Source organism: Ambystoma mexicanum, chromosome 11 (assembly GCF_040938575.1).
Source record: "Ambystoma mexicanum isolate Mex_15411 chromosome 11, UKY_AmexF1_1, whole genome shotgun sequence".
Classification (NCBI taxonomy): domain Eukaryota; kingdom Metazoa; phylum Chordata; class Amphibia; order Caudata; family Ambystomatidae; genus Ambystoma; species Ambystoma mexicanum.
In genome coordinates, this window is record NC_090934.1 from 1,444,383,787 (window position 1) to 1,444,407,758 (window position 23,972).

Genomic DNA, 23,972 nt, shown 5'->3' on the forward strand with positions numbered 1-23,972 from the left:
ACGCCTTGGATCTGTTCCTCCGTGACGTAGGTCCCAGCGACTGACTCATGTAGAGTAAGTTCCATGTCTTCTACTGGAGACCCACCTCCAGTCACTAGAATTGCGGCATGACTTGAGGCCAGCTTATTCTTTGCCCTGCGCTTCAGGTCATTCCAGCGCTTATAGCAATCATTGGCTGTGCGCCTCACGATTCCAAGGGCACTTATGATGTCCGCAACGGTCTGCCAGTGTGCATGGCGTTGTGCAGGTGTGGTCTTGGATCCTGATCATCTCGTTATCATGTGCGGACACATACTCGACAAGTGCATTCAGTTCGGCATCCGTGACGCTGGGCTTCCTCGATGGGCCGGACTGTGTAGCCGTGTCTGGGGCATCAGCCTGTGCCGGACGAGCACTCTTCCTCTTCCGCTTGGAAGGTGGTGGTGATCCTGAGTGTCCTGCTCCGCTCTGGACACTAGGGGCAGGAGCCCTGGTGGACTCTGTATCAGGAGTGTGGGATTGCACACTCAGCATGGGAGTTGGTGCAGGCATTGGCTCAAGTGTAATGGTGTCAGGGGGAATGTCATCAGGATGGACTAGGACCGACACTGTCCTGGCTGGGTGTGTGAGAGCTGGGGTGGATGGAGCCGCAGCTGCCCCTGCAGCCTCTCCACCCTGCCTACTTGGGGCAGCATATGACCTTGCTGCCCCTGATCCACGTGGCCTGATGACATCAACGTGCACCAGCGCACGTGTCATAGGCCTGCTGACCTGGAAGTCAGCCATGGAGTCAGCCAGGTCTGGTGCCACAATGGGCTGGTCCAACAAGGGCTGAGCATGGATGGTGTCAGCCACATCAGCCTCAACCAGGTGGGGGGGGGATTATGGGTGCCCTTGACTGGTCCTCCACACATGGGGGGACAGGGTCACCCTGCAAGTAACGACCACGTCCCCTACCGGATCCACTACGGCCACCACTTGTGGCTCGTCCACCTTTGCCACCCTTACGGATTCCTCGCCTCCCAACCATGGCACTGATGTTAATGTGCGTATGGGAGTGGCTGTAAACTATTGTCCTGGGCAATTGGGGGTCAAAGGGGTTGGGTACCAGATGGTAATTGTACCCTAGTGCTCTAGCAAGGCTGAATGTGACCCCTGGGGAAAGATGACGGGTCACGCAACGCACAGGAAGCCCAAAAAAGGGAGATGACGTGCATGCAACCCCTCCAAGACCACGTGTGCGGAAAAAAAACCTGCACTACGCTGTGGCACCCAGTAACACAAGAATGAACGTATGCGTGTCACACGCAGCCTAGAATGACCTCTGAAGGGGTAGGCTACACACGGGGCAAGCACAGATGTTAGATACGTGCGTGACTCACCGCCTGCCAGGAAAAAGAGCGTGAAAAAGAAGCGTGTTTGGTTGGCAACACCCCCGCCAAAAGAAGAATTGTACGCTGTCTGAGGAGACAGGACAACAGTAGAAGGGAACACTGTTTGAGGGAACAGGCCCAGGAAAACCAGAAAAAGAGAAAAAAGAGAAAAAGCTGTCCGAGGTAACAGGGAGTACGAACTTGAAACGCCGTGAAGTAAATCGCGTGTGAACCGACAAGAAGTACAGATTTCACCCACTCGCTCTCCAGGAAAAGCACGTACAAGGAAATGGTGTTCTACACGTACCTTTTATGCAGGCCCACACGTCCAGCGTCACTTTCGCGTGTACGCACTAGGGCCATTTCCACCAATTACACGCTTTGACACTTCCTCGTGTACGCGCTATTTCCACCAATTACACGCTTTGTCACTTCCGCGTGTACGCGCTATTTCCACCAATTACACGCTTTGTCACTTCCGCGTGTACGCGCTATTTCCACCATTTACACGCTTTGTCACTTCCGCGTGTTCGCGCTATTTCCACCAATTACACGCTTTGACACTCGGACGTGTCTTTCATTTTTTTAACACGCAACATTTCAAACGTGTGCCATATTCAACGTGCACGTGACTTCATAGACCCGCATACGCTGGTGGCCTTTGTGCCAATGAATGTACAGACGTGTGCTGACGCACTTACGCGCTAAGGGCCTTTCCTCGAATTACACGCAGACGTGCTGGATTTTCAAGTGCAAAATCACTCCGTATCAAGCTGGCCACGCGTTCACACACGGAAGACCACGCTCCTGCCCAGAAGGCCGAATTACTGCCCCCCAGAGCCCTGAGCACGCTCCCACCTGCCATCTGCTGCTGCCTGACTGCCTGCTGCCCACGTGCCCTGCCATTTGTTGCCTGCACATCAGCCAAGGGTGCTGTTGCTGTGACCACCCCTGCTGGAACCGAAGACTCCCGACTGCTTTTCCATCGCCCCACAGCCCAGCCCCAGGACCCAGTTGCCCACCCACTCCTGCCTCTGGGGTTGCCATGTCGGGCACTGCAACATCTGGCACCAGTGGCAACCCCCGGCCAAGGAGGCAGAGGGGCACCAGCTTCACTGTCACCGAAGTTGGTGTTCTGGTGGAGCATGTCCTGGGGCAGTATGATGCCCTCTTTGGAAGGTTGCGCGCCGACAAGGAAGGACGGACTCGGATCTGGATGGCCATCGTGACTGCCATCAACGCGGAGGAGGTGGCAGTCCGCGACTACGAACGTGTCAGGAAGCGCTGGGAGGACTTCAGGTCCAGGACCCTCAACAAGGCCCGGCGCCTCCTGAAGGCAGCGGATGCTAAGGGGCGCCGGGGCCACTTGTCGGAAGATCAGATGAGGGTCCTGGAACGCATATACCCAGCGCTCCACGTCCAGGTCCTTGAGAGGCAGACCCGTCTGGAGTCGAGCGGTAAGTGTACATGCATACTGATTGTAAGCTGTGCGTGTGGTGTGCCAGGAGTGTGCAGGTTGAACATGTATTTTTATGTGGGCAAGTAGGGGGGGGTGTACAGGGCCGTGAGGTTGACACATGCGAGGGGTCTCATGTGTGACACATGGATGGTGCTTGTGTGTGTGGGCTTGCATGGCACAGGATGTGGAGGAATGATTGTCAGGTGTGACATGGATGTCGATCGGAACACTGCGACAGTTGGCGGAGGTGTACACATGCATGCAAGTTTGGTGGTGTGTGTGCATGTGTAGTGTACTCCCTATGTTGCATGTGATGTGTGGATGACCTTTGGCTGCTCATGCTGTTGTATGTGAATGGATGGTGCTGGCTGTTGCAATATGGCTGTGGTATGGCTCATGTGTGCAAGTTGAAATGACATGTGTGTTGGGGATTGTGATGCCATGTCTGAGGTTTACCAATGCCACACATGTATGACTGTCATGTGTGTATGAGTCCTTTGGACAGTGCCCTGATGCCTGTGTTTTCTTTCTCCCTGTCTGCAGCGTCAACTGATGAAGAGGGCGGAGAAGGTGCTCTGGAGCACAGCGGCAGGGGTCGCACCACCAGCCAGAGACACAAGGCCCAGATCCCCTCCCAGGTTCTGATCTCGTCGGGGAGTGAGGAGTCCGGTGCCGTATCCCAGGCCGCAGCTGCCGAGGGGAGGTCCAAGAAGTGGAGGTTGGAGTTGGGCTCCTCGGCAGCAGAAGGGGCAGCTGGGACTCCACAGGGCCCAATGGAGGAAGATGGCACGGAGACATCCAGGTTGGTGGGGGGTTTGGAGGAGGAGGAGGCCGTGCAAGCGACAGAGGCGGGGTCTGGAGGTGGGGATTCCACTGGTACTAGTGGTGCAGTGCAGGATCTGGGACAGGAGGCAGCACAGGCCGCCGCAGAGGTGCCTGTGTGCAATCCTGTCCCTGCTCCTGTCACTGCATCATCTTGCACCAGCGGGGATGCCTACCTCCAGACCCATTCTCAGGGAGGGGATTGGCTTACAACACCTGGCCTTCCTCTACCTGCGGATGTGGCTATCCTGCACCAGGTTGAGCCTGTCCAGGGTGGGGTGGCGTTGCGTCAACGGGCCATGCGAGCTGACCTGCAGTCTTTTCATGATGAGTCTGCACGTCTTCTTGCATGGCTCGTTGACTGCGCTGACCCACTGGGACAGCTCACCAGGGCTGGATTCCTCCGTTTCCTGGACCTTGTTCCGACCCCCTCCTCCACGGAACCCCCTATGCCCCAGTCGTCCTCCATGCCATCTTCCCACCCATGTGTCACCTGGGTGCCCTGTGGAGCTGCCTCCGACCGTGCGGCCAGGCTGGTGGACAACAAATCTCTGCCACAGTCGGTAGTCGGACGTCCAGCAGTGGTGGCCACATCAATGACTGCACCCCAGCTGGAGGAGGATGTGCAGGCACCATCGGACAGGGCACATGGACAGCAGCAGCTGCAGCAGCAGGAGGCTGTAGGTGGGAGCCACCATAGCTCAGGGCCTTCAACATCGGAGGGGCAGGCATCGGCCGGAGGGCAGGAGGACCCTGGACGGGAAGTGTCTTCCGTGTGGCAGCGGTTGGGCCACGCCATAGATGCGGAGCGGCAGCGGGCGGAAGAGGCGCAGCTCACGATGGTCAGGGCGGAGAACTCCATGCAGAGGGCCCTGAGGCGGGCCGAGTGCCTCGAGGCAATCCGCAGGGAGTTGGAGGTGAACATGTCGGCGTCCCTGCGGACCCTCGGGGCCATGGAACAGGACCGCCTCCGGGACATAGACGAGGAGTTTGATGATGCCCTGGCCTGGAACACCACTAAGTGAGCCGCTGGACTGGCCCGCCGCCATTGTATATAGTTATTTAGTGATAGGTTTCCTTTATAGTTTATTTTTATTTGGAGTCGACGGACACTGCTCCACCTTTTGTATATATTTCCATTTTAGATACGTTTTTTGGTAGGTTTCATTTCTTCTGTTGGGATGATGGACCCTGAATACTTTGTACATAGTTGGACTTTGGATTTGGATATTTTTTTTACTATGGATATTTTTTTCCATGGAGCAATGGTTTTCATTTTCTTTTTTCCCTTCATTTCCTTTTTATGGACTTGAACTTTGGAAGACATTTTTTAGGATTATCATTTATTGATTTTAATTTGAAAAGGGACAGCCAGCTTAATTTTGTATTTTTTTTACTTGTGTATTTTGTTTCATTTTGATTGCCATTATTGTTGTTATTAATACATTATTTGGATTTTTTGATTCTTCAATGTGTGGTTTCATCTCATTGTTTTCATGCATGTCATGATATGGGTTTTCAGGTTCACTTGCAACCATTGTGTGTGTGTGAGACACATGTGTTGATTTACATTGTTTCCATTGGAGTAGTATCATGCGTGCATGTAATACTTGGTTGTGTCTTTGGGCTCTGGTGGCTGGCCATGAGGCCCATGCTTGAGGATTGTCAGGGCCTGTGGGCAGGGGGACATGGGTGGGAGCCTGGTGGGGGCTGCGCATGGTGGCTGGGGGGTGGGGGTGGTGGGAGACATGGGTGGGGGCCTGGTGGAGGCTGCCCATGGTGGCTGGGGGGTGGGGGTGGTGGGAGTCATGGGTGGGGGCCTGGTGGGGGATGCCCATGGTGGCTGGGGGGTGGGGGTGGTCGGAGACATGGGTGTGGGCCTGGTGGGGGATGCCCATGGTGGCTGGGGGGTGGGGGTGGTGGGAGACATGGGTGGGGGCCTGGTGGGGGCTGCCCATGGTGGCTGGGGGGTGGGGGTGGTGGGAGACATGGGTGGGGGCCTGGTGGAGGCTGCCCATGGTGGCTGGGGGGTGGGGGTGGTGGGAGACATGGGTGGGGGACTGGTGGGGGATGCCCATGGGGCTGGGGGGGTGGGGGTGGTGGGAGACATGGGTGGGGGCCTGGTGGGGGATGCCCCTGCACTGCTGGGGGGGTGGGGGGGCAGGAGACATGAGTGGGGGCCTGGTGGAGGCTGCCCATGGTGGCTGGGGGGTGGGGGTGGTGGGAGACATGGGTGGAGGCCTGGTGGGGGATGCCCATGGTGGCTGGGGGTGGTGGGAGACATGGGTGGGGGCCTGGTGGGGGCTGCCCATGGTGGCTGGGGGGTGGGGGTGGTGGGAGACATGGGTGGGGGCCTGGTGGGGGATGCCCCTGCACTGCTGGGGGGTGGGGGTGGTGGGAGACATGAGTGGGGGCCTGGTGGAGGCTGCCCATGGTGGCTAGGGGGTGGGGGTGGTGGGAGACATGGGTGGGGGCCTGGTGGGGGATGCCCATGGTGGCTGGGGGGTGGGGGTGGTGGTAGGCATGGGTGGGGGCCTGGTGGAGGCTGCCCCTGCACTGCTGGGGGGGTGGGGGGGTGGGAGACATGAGTGGGGGCCTGGTGGAGGCTGCCCATGGTGGCTGGGGGGTGGGGGTGGTGGGAGACATGGGTGGGGGCCTGGTGGGGGATGCCCATGGTGGCTGGGGGTGGGGGTGGTGGGAGACATGGGTGGGGGCCTGGTGGGGGCTGCCCATGGTGGCTGGGGGGTGGGGGTGGTGGGAGACATAGCTGGGGGCCTGGTGGAGGCTGCCCATGGTGGCTGGGGGGTGGGGGTGGTGGGAGACATGGGTGGGGGCCTCGTGGGGGATGCCCCTGCACTGCTGGGGCGGTGGGGGTGGTGGGAGACATGAGTGGGGGCCTGGTGGAGGCTGCCCATGGTGGGTGGGGGGTGGGGGTGGTGGGAGACATGGGTGGGGGCCTGGTGGGGGATGCCCCTGCACTGCTGGGGGGGTGGGGGAGGTGGGAGACATGAGTGGGGGCCTGGTGGAGGCTGCCCATGGTGGCTGGGGGGTGGGGTGGTGGGAGACATGGGTGGGGGTCTGGTGGAGGCTGCCCCTGCACTGCTGGTGGGGTGGGGGGGTTGGAGACATGGGTGGGGGCCTGGTGGAGGCTGCCCATGGTGGCTGGGGGGTGGGGGTGGTGGGAGACATGGGTGGGGGCCTGGTGGGGGATGCCCATGGTGGCTGGGGGGTGGGGGTGGTGGGAGACATGGGTGGGGGCCTGGTGGGGGCTGCCCATGGTGGCTGGGGGGTGGGGGTGGTGCGAGACATGGGTGGGGGCCTGGTGGGGGATGCCCCTGCACTGCTGGGGGGGGTGGGGGGTGGGAGACATGGGTGGGGGCCTGGTGGAGGCTGCCCCTGCACTGCTGGGGGGGTGGGGGGGTGGGAGACATGAGTGGGGGCCTGGTGGAGGCTGCCCATGGTGGCCGGGGGGTGGGGGTGGTGGGAGACATGAGTGGGGGCCTGGTGGGGTATGCCCATGGTGGCTGGGGGGTGGGGGTGGTGGTAGACATGGGTGGGGGCCTGGTGGAGGCTGCCCCTGCACTGCTGGGGGGGTGGGGGTGGTGGGAGACATGAGTGAGGGCCTGGTGGAGGCTGCCCATGGTGGCTGGGAGTGGGGTGGTGGGAGACATGGGTGGGGGCCTGGTGAGGGATGCCCATGGTGGCTGGGGGGTGGGGGTGGTGGGAGACATGGGTGGGGGCCTGGTGGGGGCTGCCCATGGTGGCTGGGGGGTGGGGGTGGTGGGAGACATGGGTGGGGGCCTGGTGGAGGCTGCCCATGGTGGCTGGGGGGTGGGGGTGGTGGGAGACATGGGTGGGGGCCTGGTGGGAGATGCCCCTGCACTGTTGGGGGGGGGTGGGGTGGTGGGAGACATGAGTGGGGGCCTGGTGGAGGCTGCCCATGGTGGCTGGGGGGTGGGGGTGGTGGGAGACATGGGTGGGGGCCTGGTGGGGGATGCCCCTGCACTGCTGGGAGGGTGGGGGGGTGGGAGACATGAGTGGGGGCCTGGTGGAGGCTGCCCATGGTGGCTGGGGGGTGGGGGTGGTGGGAGACATGGGTGGGGGCCTGTTGGGGGATGCCCATGGTGGCTGGGGGGGTGGGGGTGGTGGGAGACATGGGTGGGGGCCTGGTGGAGGCTGCCCCTGCACTGCTGGGGGGTGGGGGGATGGGATACATGAGTGGGGGCCTGGTGGAGGCTGCCCCTGGTGGCTGGGGGGTGGGGGTGGTGGGAGACATGGGTGGGGGCCTGGTGGGGGATGCCCATGGTGGCTGGGGGTGGGGGTGGTGGTAGACATGGGTGGGGGCCTGTTGGCGGCTGCCCCTGCACTGCTGGGGGGGTGGGGGTAGACATGGGTGGGGGTCTGGTGGAGGCTGCCCCTGCACTGCTGGGGGGGTGGGGGTTGTGGGAGACATGAGTGGGGGCCTGGTGGAGGCTGCCCATGGTGGCTGGGGGGTGGGGGTGGTGGGAGACATGGGTGGGGGCCTGGTGGAGGGTGCCCCACACTGCTGGGGGAGTGGGGGTGGTGGGAGACATGAGCAGGTGTGCAGGGTAGTCCCCTGTTTTGTGGGCTGCCCGCAGGTGCCGTGGAGGGTGTACAGGGTACACCTGTGAGGACCCACCCAGCCTAATCGCGCGTGATTATTCCCGCGCACCCCTGTAATACACGTACCCAGCCAAATCGCGTGTGATTATTCCCGCGCACTTCTGTAATACACGTACCCTGGCTAATTGCGTGTTAAACTTCACGCGTACCCCTGTCATACACGTACCCAGCCAAATCGCGTGTGAAAATTGCCGCATACTCCTGTGATACACGTACCCTGGCTAATCGCGTGTTTAACTTCACGCGTACCCCTGTCATACACGTACCCTGGCTAATCGCATGTAAAACTTCCCGCGTACCCCTGATATGCACGTTACCCGCTTTGCGTTCCTTGTTTGGCAGCCCTATCAACTGGTCCAGGGTTAGCGCAGCCCTTTGCGATGATTTAGCGATTGTGATGGCTTTTCCTTGCGCGAGGGCGTTCTTGGGGGTGTTACTGGCGCTGCTGCTGGGTCGCTGCGATACTCTGCGCCACGGCTGGTTTGGGAGCCTAAAATCCATGAATACGCTGTGCGCGGAAATCGGTTTTGGCGCACGCGCCTGGCGCAGACAATCGCACGCGGACACTGTGCGCCAGCCGCTTGCGACACTTTTCTGCGAAATTCTATGAATTACCCTGCTGGTGTTTAATAGTGACCGTTGGATGATGTCACTCCTGGGGTGTCTTGGCATTGATAGTGATGTACGGATGTGGCAAGGTTTGTGGAGCATTGTAGTAGATTTCTCATTGGGTGGAGTATTGGTTTCTTCCAATGCTTTATGTGAGGATTCTGATATAGAACCATTATGGCGATTAAGTTTTTGATCAGCACCGCTGTTTTAGCATAAGGGCCAAAGGCAGTGGAGACTAGGTCCATCTGCATGTCAGGGCCCATTGTGCTTGAACTATCAGTGATAGGTCTAATAATATGGGCCTCTTGGCCCCTGTGCTGTTAGGTAATGCCTGTTGGGCGAGCGACTCTAAGGTGGTGTCGGCAATGGAGGCTAGGCCTATCTGTTCCTCAGTAGCTGGCATCCATTTTTTTTCTGTTGTGGAATTTAATAAGTGCAGGCCTGTTTACAGAGAGGGTGTTGGCAGGGGGCAGCTGGTTAGATGAGCCAGGGCTACCCATGGGTAGGGGACTAATAGTCGTTGTAGCGTTTTGTTTTTGGAGGGCCTTCGTGATATATTTAGCTACTATAGCCTCTTGAGCCACTTTCTGCGCAGCTAGCAGAATCTCTAGCCCTATAGGTCGGCCCATGGTAGTGCGCTCAGGGGACTTCAGGAGTTTGCAGTTGCAGAGAGTGATAGTATGGGTGAATTGAATAAACTAATAGTTGATAGTTTGTTGTAAGGGTGATGTAAGTAAAGATTATTACTTTTGTGTGTTTTTGTTCTCTGTAAAATAGTTAGACAACCATTGGCGTATTCTAACAGTATAGTATTGTGAAAGAATATAAACTTGATGTGATGTTTTTAGTGTATTCTAATTAACGACTATATTTGTTTCAGTTTGGTTATATTTATAAAAGTTAGATATCCATTGGCATATTCTAATTGTATATTGTTGTGATTGTAATTTTACATGCAATCTAATGACTACATTTAGGTTTGAGGAATAGTAAGTAGGCATTTGCTATATTTGCTGGTAACTTTTGATTTTGAGTAACTGAAGTGTAGTTACATTCAAACCAACCACTTCTTTTTTTCACATATGCAGTATAGTGGCGTGAAGTGTTTTGGCACCAGTGTGGAATATTATGCCTACTGTTGTGAAGGTTTTCTTGCCAGGAGATACTTGGCTGTGTGTAAAGCTAGTGAACATACAGTTATTTTTAGTTCCATCTGCATTGTATCTTGAAAGCATTACTATTACATATTGGGCATGTCATGTGAATCTATGTGTATGTTGGAGCAATTGTCTGAATTGCAAAAACAGCATAACATGCCACAATATGCATTTTGGTGTTGAAACGGAATCAAATCACAATTAGGCATAGATACATACACAATTTGTTTGTTAAGGATGTGCTCCTGTGAAACATGGTTGCAGAGAGTGCATGTGTGTTTCCATGTGTATGAAATCTGGAAGATTTAATTTACAGAGATTTTCTTTGTTTCTAGGGCTTGTAGTGAGTACATTAAGAATTCTTATGGATCGTCCTGTCTGTTTATGGTGAATGTAATAATTCCTGCACAGTAGTGTAATTCCTGCTTTATTCCAGAGACACTGTAGGTAGTGTCAGTGTTATGAGTGGCATTTCTGTGTAGGATGAGCATTTGCAAACACAACTGGCCTGTGCCGTTTAAGTAAATAGTCTTCACAATTGGTGGCAATTGGAAGAGAGGATTGATTGCTGTATTTGCATCATAATTTACTCCAGTTGTGTTGCTGAATGTAAACGGGCAAGAGAATTGTGTCTCTGTTTCATTTGAAGGTTCTGCATTTGTTTTTTGTTGGGATTGTTGGGAGATCTGCTATGGCTTCTGTTTTTACAATTTTGTCTTTTTAGAAGTTTTGTTTTTTTGAGATACAGGTTTCATATACAGTGCATGCAGCCTGTTGTGTTATATTATGCTAGGAATGTCAGCATTCACTTTGTTTGCATCAAAGCTAAGAATAAACCCTTGAGTGTGTGAAGAAGTGACAGTTCTGTGTAACTCATACGTTCTTAGAAGTCTGTGCTGCCAATGTCAATAAGTGCTTGGTCGAGGGTTAGACCTTGTGACTTGTGAATAGTGACAGCATATTCAAGGGACAGAGAGAATTGCTCTCTGCATACATAGCTATCTTTGAAATGAAGGAAACATGCTGTTGTGTGGGAGATTTATTTAGTTTCAGCAAGTTTGTCATAATGGATGTTGACAAACTGGATATTATTTTCAGTGCAGACGTTTTGAAGCCAGCAACTGTTCCAATTGCTCTATTGATTAAACCTTGTTCTACGTCAAGGTTTTGTTTTAGTATATTTTAATATCACTCTGCAGTTTAGACAGAGAGTTAGCAGTTTTTCTAATGCAGCTCTGTAAGAGATAGATCTTTTCTAGGCTAGTCATGTTGTTGCTTGTTGACACATAGAGAGTGTCATTCTAGGCACTTCTAGCTTGTCTGAAGAGCCGGCATGCAGTACAGGTTGCATTTTTTTTTCAACATCGTTTTGTTGAATTGGTTACAGCTTGCAAGTTTTAGCATTAAGCACATGCATTTGTGTTTTGTTACCTGTTCCATCACTTCAGGGGCAGATGTGTTGTGTTCATACAGCTCATGAATGATTCTACTTTTTGAATTATCTAATGAGCTGGCACATCTGGTTGGCGAATATCCTATTGAATTAGATGGATCATAACTCCCATGTAGTAAATCAAGCAACAAGCAATGACCAGTTGGTTCTCAGATAGCTAGTTTTTTCAACTATCTCCTGTTTAATAGTGCCAATTTGCACACGCCCATACATGGTCTTTGTCTAGGCTGTGATGAGTATTTATGTCACTGTTTAACTCAAGTTCATATCCTTCTACTTAAATCGTTTGTAAGTCAGAGTCGGCATATCCAAATTGGCACTATAAAAGAGTAGATATTGAAATAAACTAGCTATTTGAGAACCAATGGAATGTAATTTGTTGCTTGAATTACTATATGGGAGTCATGACCCACCTGATTCAATAGGACATGCACCAACCAGAGGTGCCAGCTCATTTGATTAATTAATTCTGAGGTATGGGGATATTAGAGCAGCAGTCAACAATAAACTAGATAGACACAACTAAGTGCAGCGAAACCAAGCACACCCCTACAATTTCCGTACTTTTAAAGTGGATTTTTCTTCTTCTGCAAGCAGAACAGTTCTAATACTTTTTAAAAATGTGAGCATATGTTAGATCTGCAGACTGCTGCATGTTTTGTGTAAGTTCTCTGTTGTTTTGTGTAAGTTCTCTGTAGTGAAAATGAAGCTACAGATTCACATTGTTAAAGTTGCCAATTGTATTACGGCATCTTTTATGTTCTAATGTTTTAATATGGGTTGACCTTTGACTGATGTTTATTGTAGGAGGTTCTGAAACAATAACTTGTTTTACTTCAAAGCGTTCTTCGTAATCATTTTTTAGGTTTTCTAGGGGGACTTCCATTTGTTGTAGATTTCTGTGTACTTCAGTCGCAGCTTCTGCTTGCAATTTGTAATATTCTAATTTATTTCTGGTGATCTATTAGGATGACTAGATGGTGTAAAGTTAAATCTCCTATTTTTATTGAATTTTTTTTAATTGTATTTTTGTTCAAAGAACCTTTCACATAAACAACCTAACATCACACAAAGTACATAGAATTAATTTCAGAATGTCATTAATAATCATCATGATTCTAGATAATTAAACTATACAATATGGACATATACAGTACCTGGATAATTCTCTAAGCAAAGAAGCAAGTAGAATATTCATATTTTAAAAAAATTAAATAAAATGTTTTTAAATATATGATTAAATTTTGAGTATACTCCCAGTTGCGCCCAACCAACATAGTGTTAGGCTTTAGTGGGTGAGAGCCAAAAGATTGTGATTCCACTCTGTTGTTTTGAAAATAAAGGTTTTTTTATTCAACATATTTTCAAACTCTCATGTTTCCAGACTCTCTAAACATGTTTCATCCTTTTATAGTCAAATCGGGTCATCAGGAGAGTTTCTATAAAGAAAAACAGATATAACCATATTTGACTTTGGTTTCATAAAAAAGATAAACAATATTATAAATATATTAACTGTGTAAATAAAGGGGGTAATTCATAGAATTCAGCGCACAAGTGGCGCACGCGGCTGGCGCACAGTGTGCGCATGCGAATCCCTGCGCCAGCCGCGTGCGCCAAAATACATTTCCGCGCACAGCGTATTCATGGATTCAAGCCACCAAAACCAGCCGTGGCGCACAGTGGCACAGTGACCCTGCAGCAGCGCCAGTTACGCCCCCAAGAACGCCCCTTGCGCAGGGAAAAGGCATCAAAATCCCCAATCCAGCGCAAAGGGCTGCGCTAACCCTGTACCAGTACGGCAAGCGGGGTACGTGTATCACTGGGGTGCGCGGGAAGTTTCACACGCGATATCAGCAGGGTACGTGTATTTCAGGGGTGCGCTGGAAGTTCCACACCCGAATGTCCTTGGTACGTGTATCTTGGGGTGCGTGGGAAGTTTCACACGCGATATCAGCAGGGTACGTGTATTTCAGGGGTGCGCTGGAAGTTCCACATGCGAATGTCCTGGGTACGTGCATCTTGGGGTGCGCGGGAAGTTTCACACGCGATATCAGCAGGGTACATGTATTTCAGGGGTGCGCTGGAAGTTCCACACACAAATGTCCTGGGTACGTGTATCTTGGGGTGCGCGGGAAGTTTCACACGCAATATCAGCAGGGTACGTGTATTTCAGGGGTGCGCTGGAAGTTCCACACGCGAATGTCCTGGGTACGTGTATCTTGGGGTGCGCGGGAAGTTTCACACGCGATATCAGCAGGGTATGTGTTTTTCAGGGGTGCGCTGGAAGTTCCACACGCGAATGTCCTGGGTACGTGTATTTCGGGGTTCGCGGAAACTTACACACGTGAATTCAGCAGGGTACCTGTATTACTGGGGTGCGCTGGAAGTTCCACACGCGAATGTCCTGGGTACGTGTATCTTGGAGTGCGCGGGAAGTTTCACATGCAATATCAGCAGGGTACGTGTATTTCAGGGGTTCCGTGGAGTACTACACGTGAATTGGCCGTGTGGGTCCTCCCAGGTGTTCGCTCCACAACCTCCACGGCCCCTGCAGGCAGCCCACACCACGGGGGACTAGCCTGCACCCCCACTCATGTCCCCCAGCACCCCCACCCCCCAGCACTGTGGGGCACCCTCCACCAGGCCCCCAACTCATGTCCCCCTGCACCCCCACCCCCCAGCACTGTGGGGCACCCTCCACCAGGCCTCAACTCATGTCCCCCTGCACCCCCACTACCCCAGCACTGTGGGTCACCTGCCAGCAGGCCCCCAACTCATGTCCCCCTGCACCCCTACCCCCCAGCACTGCGGGGCACCTGCCAGCAGGCCCCCAACTCATGTCCCCCTGCACCCCCACCCCCCAGCACTGTGGGGCACCCTCCAACAGGCCACCAACTCATGTCCCTCTGCACCCCCACCCCCAGCACTGTGGGGCACCCTCCACCAGGCCCCAACTCATGTTCCCCTGCACCCCCACCCTCCAGCACTGTGGGGCACCCTCCACCAGGCCCCAACTCATGTTCCCCTTCACCCCCACCCCCCAGCACTGTGGGGCACCCTCCACCAGGCCCCCAACTCATGTCCCCCTGCACCCCCACCCCCCAGCACTGTGGGGCACCTGCCAGCAGGCGCCCAACTCATGTCCCCCTGCACCCCCACCCCCAGCACTGTGGGGCACCTGCCAGCAGGCCCCCAACTCATGTCCCCCTGCACCCCCACCCCCCAGCACTGTGGGGCACCTGCCAGCAGGCCCCCACTCATGTCCAACTCATGTTCCCCTGCACCCCCACCCCCCAGCACTGTGGGGCACCCTCCACCAGGCCCCAACTCATGTCCCCCTGCACCCCCACTACCCCAGCACTGTGGGTCACCTGCCAGCAGGCCCCCAACTCATGTCCCCCTGCACCCCTACCCCCCAGCACTGCGGGGCACTTGCCAGCAGGCCCCCAACTCATGTTCCCCTGCACCCCCACCCCCCAGCACTGTGGGGCACCTGCCAGCAGGCCCCCACTCATGTCCAACTCATGTTCCCCTGCACCCCCACCCCCCAGAACTGTGGGGCACCCTCCACCAGGCCCCACCTCATGTTCCCCTGCACCCCCACCCCCCAGCACTGTGGGGCACCTGCCAGCAGGCCCCTAACTCATGTTCCCCTGCACCCCCACCCCCCAGCACTGTGGGGCACCTGCCAGCAGGCCCCCACTCATGTCCAACTCATGTTCCCCTGCACCCCTACCCCCCAGCACTGTGGGGCACCCTCCGAAAGGCCCCAACTCATGTTCCCCTGCACCCCCACCCCCAGCACTGTGGGGCACCCTCCACCAGGCCCCCAACTCATGTCCCCCTGCACCCCCACCCCCCAGCACTGTGGGGCACCTGCCAGCAGGCCCCCAACTCATGTTCCCCTGCACCCCCACCCCCCAGCACTGTGGGGCACCTGCCAGCAGGCCCCCACTCATGTCCAACTCATGTCCCCCTGCACCCCCACCCCCCAGCACTGTGGGGCACCCTCCACCAGGCCCCCAACTCATGTCCCTCTGCATCCCCACCCCCCAGCACTGTGGGGCACCTGCCAGCATGCCCCCACTCATGTCCCCCAGGCAACATGTCATCACAATCTAGATCCCTGGTCCCTATGGTCAGCCTCCAAATGCCAAACACCCACCCGAGTATTGCATCCACCCACTTAGAAATGGCAATAACATGATAGAACCCCAATTGCAAGTTTGGAAATGAACACATGTCCCTCACATACACCCAATGGGTGTCAGTGAATCTCAAAACCCATATCATGATATGCATGAAACCAATGAGATGATACTACACATTGAAGTTTGAACAAAAAATATGTATTAAAGGAAACATAAATTGAATCAAAAATAAACAAACAGAAATGGGAATTTAAAAAAATAAAAAGCAGCATGTCCGTGAAATAATGCAAAACCAAAAATCATAATCCAAAGGAATGGTGTCCAAAGTCACAGTCCACAAAAGTAAATCCAATGGAAAATTATAAGCCATTGCTCCATGGGTAAATTGTAAAAAAAAAAGAAAATCCAACAGTCAACTATATACAGATGAACAAGCCAGGGTCCATGATCCCAACAGAAGAAATGAAACCTATATAATAACACTACCTAAAAAAAACAAACTATATACAAAAATGTGGCCCATTGTCCAAAAGGTCCAAAAAAAATGCAAAACCAAAGGAAACCTAACACTAACTACAGAACTATTTACAAGGGCAGCGGGCTAGTCCAACGGCTCACTTTTGGATGCCCCGGCCAGGGCATCATCGAACTCCTGCTCAATGTCCCGGAGGCGGTCCTCCTCCATGGCCCCGAGGGTCCGCAGGGCTGTCGACGTGTCCACCTCCAACCCCCTGCGGATTGCCTCCAGGCACTCGGCCCGCCTCAGGGCCCTCCGCATGGAGTTCTCCGCCCTGACCATCGTGAGCCGTGCCTCTTCCGCCCGCTGCCGATCCGCATCTATGGCGTGTCCCAACCGCTGCCACACGGAAGACACTTTCTGTCCTGGGTCCTCCTGCCCTCCGGCCGATGCCTGCCCCTCTGATGTCGAAGGCCCCGAGCCATCATGGCTCCCACCACGTTGCTGCTGCTGCTGTGCCTCTGCCCGTGCACTGCCTCCTGCTGCCTGCACATCCTCCGCTGGCTGGGGTGCAGTCGTTGATGTGGCCACCCCTGCTGGACGTCCGACTCCCGACTGTGGCAGGGATGCCTCCTCCACCAGCCTGGCCGCACCATCAGAGGCAGCTCCACAGGGCACTCAGGTGACTGATGGGTGGGAAGATGGCACGGAGGGCGACTGGCGCATAGGGGGTTCAGTTGAGGAGGGGGTCGTAGCAAGCCCCATCAAACGGAGGAATCCGGCCTGGGTGACCTGTCCCAGTAGCCCGACGCGGTCAACGAGCCATTCGAGATGACGTGCAGTCTCCTCATGAACAGACTGCAGGTCACCTCGCATGGCCCGTTGACGCAATGCCACACCAGTCAGGACAGGCTCAACCCGGACCTGGATAGCCACGTCCGCAGGCAGAGGAAGGCCAGTTGTCGTGAGCTCATCCCCTGCCTGAAAACGGGTCTGGACGTAGGCATCCCTGCTGGTGCAAGATGATGCAGGGACAGGATCAGGGACAGGATTGCACACAGGCACCTCCGCGGCGGCCTGTGCTGCCTCCTGTCCCTGGTCCTGCACTGCACCACTAGCACCAGTGGAATCCCCACCTCCAGACCCCGTCTCTGTTGCTTGCACGGCCTCCTCCTCCACCAAACCCCCCACCAACCTGGATAACTCCATGCCATCTTCCCCTGTTGGGCCCTGTGGGGTCCCAGCTGCCCCTTCTGCTGCCGAGTAGTCCAACTCCAACCTCTGCCTTTTGGACCTCCCCCCGGCAGCTGCGGCCTGGGACGCGGCACCGGACTCCTCACTCCCCGATGAGATCACAACCTGGGAGGGGAGCCGGGCCTTGCGTCTCCGGCTGGCGGTGGGATCCCCGCCGCTGTGCTCCACAGCACCTTCTCCGCCCTCTTCATCAGTTGACGCTGCATACAGGGTGAAATAAAACACAGGCATCAGGGCACTGTACAATGGACACATACACACATGACAGTTGTACATGAGTGGCATTGGCAAACCTCAGACATGCCATCACAATCCCCAACACACATGTCATTTCAACTTGCACACATGAGCCATACCACAGCCATATCGCAACTGCCAGCACCATCCATACACATACAACAGCATGAGCAAGCAATGGTGAGCCAGACATCACATGCAACAAAGGGAGTGCACTACACATGTACACGCACCACCACACTTGCATGCATGTGTACACCTCTGCCAAGTGTCACAGTGTTCAGATGGGCATCCATGTCACATCTGCCAATCAGGCTTCCACATCCCGCTGTCACATGCATCCATGTTGTATCACTGTTGCACCCTTGTCAAATACACACACATGCACATGTACACAGTGCTGATACATGCAGCTGAAAACAACATACATGCGTGACATCACGAACATGTCTACTTACATACACATTCATCCAAACATGTGTGCCCACACAACTGCATTTGGCATGCAAGCCTACACACACAAGCACCATCCATGTCTCACACATTACAGCCCTCGCATGTGTTAGCCTCACGGCCCTGTACACCCCCACCCATACTCGACCCCATACAAACAGATGTGCAACCTGCACACTACTGAAACATCACCACACGCACAGCTCACAATTAGGATGCATGTACACTTACCGCTCGACTCCAGACGGGTCTGCCTCTCAAGGACCTGGACGTGGAGCACTGGGGATATGCGTTCCAGGACCCTCATCTGATCTTCCGACAAGTGGCCCCGGCGCCCCTTAGCATCCGCTGCCTTCAAGAGGCGCCGGGTCTTGTTCAGGGTCCTGGACCTGAAGTCCTCCCAGCGCTTCTTGACATGTTGGAAGTCGCGGACTGCCACCCCCTCCGCGTTGATGGCAGTCACGATGTCCGTCCAGATCTGAGTCCGTCCTTCCTTGTCGGCGCGGGAACTTCCGAAGAGGGCATCATACTTCCCCAGGACTTGCTCCACCAGGACACCAACTTCCCTGGCACTGAAGCTGGTGCCCCTCTGCCTCTCTGGCCGGGGGTTGTCAGTGGTGCCAGATGTTGCAGTGCCCGACATGACAACCCCAGAGGCAGGAGTGGGTGGGCAACTGGGTCCTGGGGCTGGTCTGTGGAGCGATGGAATCCCAGTCAGGAGTCTTCGGTTCCAGCAGGGGTGGTCACAGCAGCAACACCCCTGGCTGATGTGCAGGCAGAAAATGGCAGGGCACGTGAGCAGCAGGCAGTCAGGCAGCAGCAGATGGCAGGTGGGAGCATGCTCGGGGCTCTGGGGGGCAGTAATTCGGCCTTCTGGGCAGGAGCGTGGTCTTCCGTGTGCTTACGCGTGGCCAGCTGGATACGGAGTGATTTGACACGTGAAAATTCTGCACGTCAGCATGTAATTCGAGGAAAGGCCCTTAGCACGTAAGCGCGTCTGCACGCATACGCAATTTCATTGGACAGAAGGCCCCTCAAGCGCAAGCGCCCCTGTGACGTGATGCGCGCAGGCGTGCATGGGCATTTCAGCGCGCATGAAAAACTGCACGTCCGCGTGTAATCCGAGGAAATGGCCCATGCGCGTATGTGACGTGATGCGCGTGGGCGTTTCCCTCAGCACGGGTTAAAGGTGAGCGGGGCCAGCAGTTCGCTGTACGTGCCTTTCGTGGAGACCGACGTGTGTTGCTGCTTCCTGTTGTTTCGCGCGCCATCACAACTTCACAGCTATCAAGGACGTATCTCTTCTTTTGGCGGGGGTATTGGCTACGCGTGTTTTTCTGCATCGCGCTAGTCAGACTGTGAGTCGCACACGCTCTTTTTCCCACTGCGGGTGCCCCTGTGTATCGCACCCATTTTCGATGTCCTAGTAGCCTGCGTGTCCCACGCGTACGCGTTATTCGTGTTACTGGGTGGCACAGCGTACTGCGGGAGGTTGAATCCACGCACCTAGGCTGCAGGGTTGCGTGCACGGTTTTACTGCAGTTTTGGGGTGCATGAGCGTTGCGTGACCCGTCACTACATCACCGGGGTCACATACAGCCTTGCAGGTGCAGGGGGGCTGTTAACATCTTGCTTCCCACCCCCTTCACCTCAATTGCCCACGTCAGTTGTGATGTACACCTCCCATTGGCACCACTCCATCTGTGCCGGCACTACTACATCTGTGCCATGGTTGGGAGGCCACCAAAGGTGAGGGGCGCCTCAGCTGGGTGTACTCCTCGTAGCGGGCGTGGTCGGGGACGTGGCCGTGGTGAACAGGGAGTAGGGGGACTCCAGGGTGTCCAAGGCAGCCACAGAAGGGGAAGAGGCAGGGGTGCGCCACTTGAACACAATGTTGTGCCATGTGTCGGTGCAGTCATGCCACCACCCCCTGTGGTTCCGGGGCAGCAGCTTCTGCATCTGGCACTGGCGCCCGTGTGACCCGGCAGTCCGTTCCATCGACTGCCGCGGGCCCAAGGGTAGTGGTAACTGCAGGTGCAGCTGTGGACACCGCCACCCAGGCTCAGGGTCTGCCAGCGCAGGCTGCGTTGGCACTTGAGGAGCCCTTGGTAGATCACCAACAGGCCAGGAGGGAAACCATAGGGGCAGGCCGGGCTGCTCAGACCAAGACACGTGTCCCTGGGGCAGTTATGTCATCTGCTGCCCTGAACAGCCGGGTGTTGGCAAGTGCAGGGGCAGATGCACCCAACAACACCCCGGTTGTGAGTCTGCCAACCAGGACCGGTGCGGTCAATGACCCTGCCACAGCTGATGTTGCTGCGCAGGGTCCATTAGAGGGCACCCAGCTGCCACTGACACAAGTCAGGCCTTTGGTCGTCCCTCTACCTGCCACTCCCTTGGCTCAATCCACCGAACCCACTGGCCATACTGGTCAGGGCGGCATTAGCCAGCCAGGGTCTGCGCCACAGTCCAAGAGGAGGAAGGTTGCACCTGCAGCACAGGCTAGGACCCCACACACAGCCACGACCTCCTGCACGTCGAGGAAGAAGCCTTTCTGCAAGCAGGAACTGGACTTCCTCGTGGACTACGTGCGGGGCCACAGCCGTGACATGCTAGTGGGTGCCAATAGTCAGACTACGGCTGCCCAACGTGACACCCACTAGAAGCATGTTGCGGAACATGTCAGTTCATTCGGCCATGAGGTGCGCACGGCGCAAGAGTGCAAAAAGCGTTGGAATGACATCAAACCCAGCACTAAAGCTAAGCGTGCCTCTAATAACAACTTGACTCTGGTGACTGGCGGTGGGCCTGCACCATAGGAGGAAGAGCTCACTCCGCATGAGGCACTCGTTGCGGAGTTCATACCACCTGAATTGGTCGAAGGAGTGGGAGAGAAGCTGGACTTTGATGCCCAGTCCAGTGAGTGTTGATGCGTGTTTGTTGAGGACGTGTGTGTTTCACTTGTGGGATGTGTTGTGCATGATTGCCACTACATGTGACGTGTACATGGTTCTGATGTGTAAGAAATGCAAAGCTTCCGTGATGCATATCTCCTCTGCCTGCATGCGGGGACTCCATGTAGGCATGCACCCTTGCCCCTCCTCCGCCACTCTGCACCCCAGTTCCACCTTTGCACTGGTCTGCTTCAATCTTGCCAATGTGTACTTTCTTATTCATGCGTCCTGTGTAAATGCTAACTTCCAGCGTAGAATCTGCCTGAAATATGCCGTGTGGTACAGCCTTAGTACTTGATGCAGGGTATCTCACTTGTACTGTGCATAGGTCAGATGTCCCGCAGGGACATGAGTGCCCATTCATGCTCCATGTGCATTGCACACATGCCCCTATGTGTCCTTGACTGGATGATCACTGTAATACAAGTCCTTGGTTACATACATTGCATGGCATCTCATCAGCCTTTCCATGTCAACTGTGGCTCAGTACTACGTTGCACACATGTTTAGGGTCTGACAATCTGTGTGGCTCACAGGCCTCAGCCTGTTCAATGGCCAATGGCTCTGTCCAACTGTTGTTGTGTCTTCTTCACACATGGGCGGCATCCAGAGTTTTCATCATGTGTCCTGCTTACTGTCCCATCATCATTTGCAGTGTTGTCACTTGAATCACATTAAGCTGTTGATGCCAGTCAACACTGCCTGTCAATACACAGGTGTATAGTCAGCCTTTTGATACCATGCTAGGCATCCCTGCTTTGGTACTGGGGTGGAGGGGTGCTTGGCTTCTAGATATGGTACACATTGAATGCACAATGCACGTGATGCCTGAATTTGACCTTGCACTGCCTTCACATTTCCTGGCACACACCATGGAGTCCTTGTACATGTAGGTAGTGAGTGGCGTACACATTTTCTGCACTGCATAGACCCACTTCCATGGAAACTGCCACCTTTCAACAGGTCTGATCACAGAAGCAATTCAAAGTTGACCCAGCATGCATGCCAGGTTACATGTTGTGTGTCACATGTCTGCCTGATGCATTTGCTGTCGGTGTGTGTGTGTGTTGTGTGCTTCTGACATGTGTAGTGACCTTTTTTCTCTCTATTTTTCAGGTGATGACGCAATGGAGGCAGAGGATGGTGTTGTCATGCCAGACACAGGGTTGTTACCACTACATCAACCCGGTACAAGTGGGGGTCGTGGGGTGGTAGGCCACGAAAACCCCCAAGTGCTACAGTCCATCTTGTCTCTGGCTGCCTATGAGTCCAGCCTTAATGACGACTCTGACGTCCATGTTGAATTGGATGAGCATCAAGTCCATGTGTCAGGGGTGAGTGATTCTGATGTGGACACTCCTCTGTCTGCGACACCTGCAATGAGGGATCAGACAGTCTTGGTTCCTCCGCCCGTGGTGGATCAGGACGCAGGGTCACCCTCCACACCAGTCACTGATGTGCCTGGGACATCACGTCGACGGGGGCATGTAGTCGTGCAGCCGCGGGCGGTGCCAACACAGCGAGGACCCCCGGTCCTTGGGTTCCGCAGGGGTCAAGCCCGGCAACGCGGTCGCCGCGCGCAACCGCAGTATACTGAGTGGGAGCAAGACATGACTGCCAATTCAGAACGGCAGGGGGCAGCAATGGAGAACATCGTTGAGAGCATGGAGCGTGTGGCCCGATCTGTGCTCCCCCCTGCTAGGCAGGTGCTTCTCCAGCAGCAGGCGGCACGGTCCACGGCCCGCTCGCTCAGGCTGGGCATGGCGGCGTCAGACAGGGCACGCCAGGCTGAAATGTCGTCTCTGCATCAAGCAATTGCTGCTCACGCAGAGGCGCACATAGATGCCCTGAGGGAGGAGTATGCTTCCCTCAAATCCACTCTGGGTGTCCTTATGATGTCCCAGAGGCAGCGGGCAGAAGAGAGGTTTGCACAGCTTGAGCGTACCATCTCGTCTGAGCTACAGGCTTGCCGGGAGGTGCAGCGGTTGTCCAGCCAGGCCTTGCAGGAGGAACTCCGTGTTACACGTGCTACCTTGCAAGAGGAAGCACGTGTATCACTTGAGGTCCTGCATGCAGACCTACGTCACATCGCCACACAGAACCAGGCTCACCCGTCCGGCAGACATGCTGCCGACGAGGGGCAAGCTGTGGCTATGCGTGGCCAGGCTACTGTGCCACGTCCTCCTTTCCAGGATGAGCCAGACTCGGACGACCAACTATCTCCCACATAGGTCGGGCTGTGCAGGCGTTGAGCCCATGGAGGTTTTTTTTTTGGCTCAGCATCATCGCATGTGGATGTTGAGCAGCAACCTGTACCTCCCCCCTCCTGGGTGCCTCAGCTCCCCCCCGGGTCGTATGTGGCCATTTTTGATTTTTCTTTTAGTTTAGTTAGTTAAGTTTCTGTTTGATAGTTAGTTTAATTAGGTAATGTAGGTTTTCCATAGTTAGTGTAATTATTTAATATAGTTTAAAATTGCTTGTCTATTGTGCTTTCATGTGACGGTGCAGTGCTTTGTGGCTTTTGAAGGCATCCACTGTCTGTTCCAGCTGGGCCCTTCAGGCTTGTCTTGTGTATGTGTTTGCTGCTTGGGGTCCTTGACTCACATATGCCACTCCTGCCTCCCTTATCCATGGGCTCGCAAGGATGGTTCGGTATGACAACCTATTACACAAGGGCTTTGGACTGTCATATCTGTGGCATGTCTGTTGCTGTGTGACTTGTGTTGACACCCCTAGTGGGGATGATTTCGGTGTTATTGTCCACTGTTCAGCTTTTGCTAGATGGGGTGTTTCATGATTAATGTGTACATTCATTGCTATGCATTCTGTAGTATGTTTCTTATCTTTACTGTACACGTGCTTGTTGCAATTCATGCCGTAGATATTGTGTTCCACACTTTGGATGTGAAAGACGGACTGATGGTGTGATTTCTGATGTAACTCTCTGACATGGTCAAGTAATGA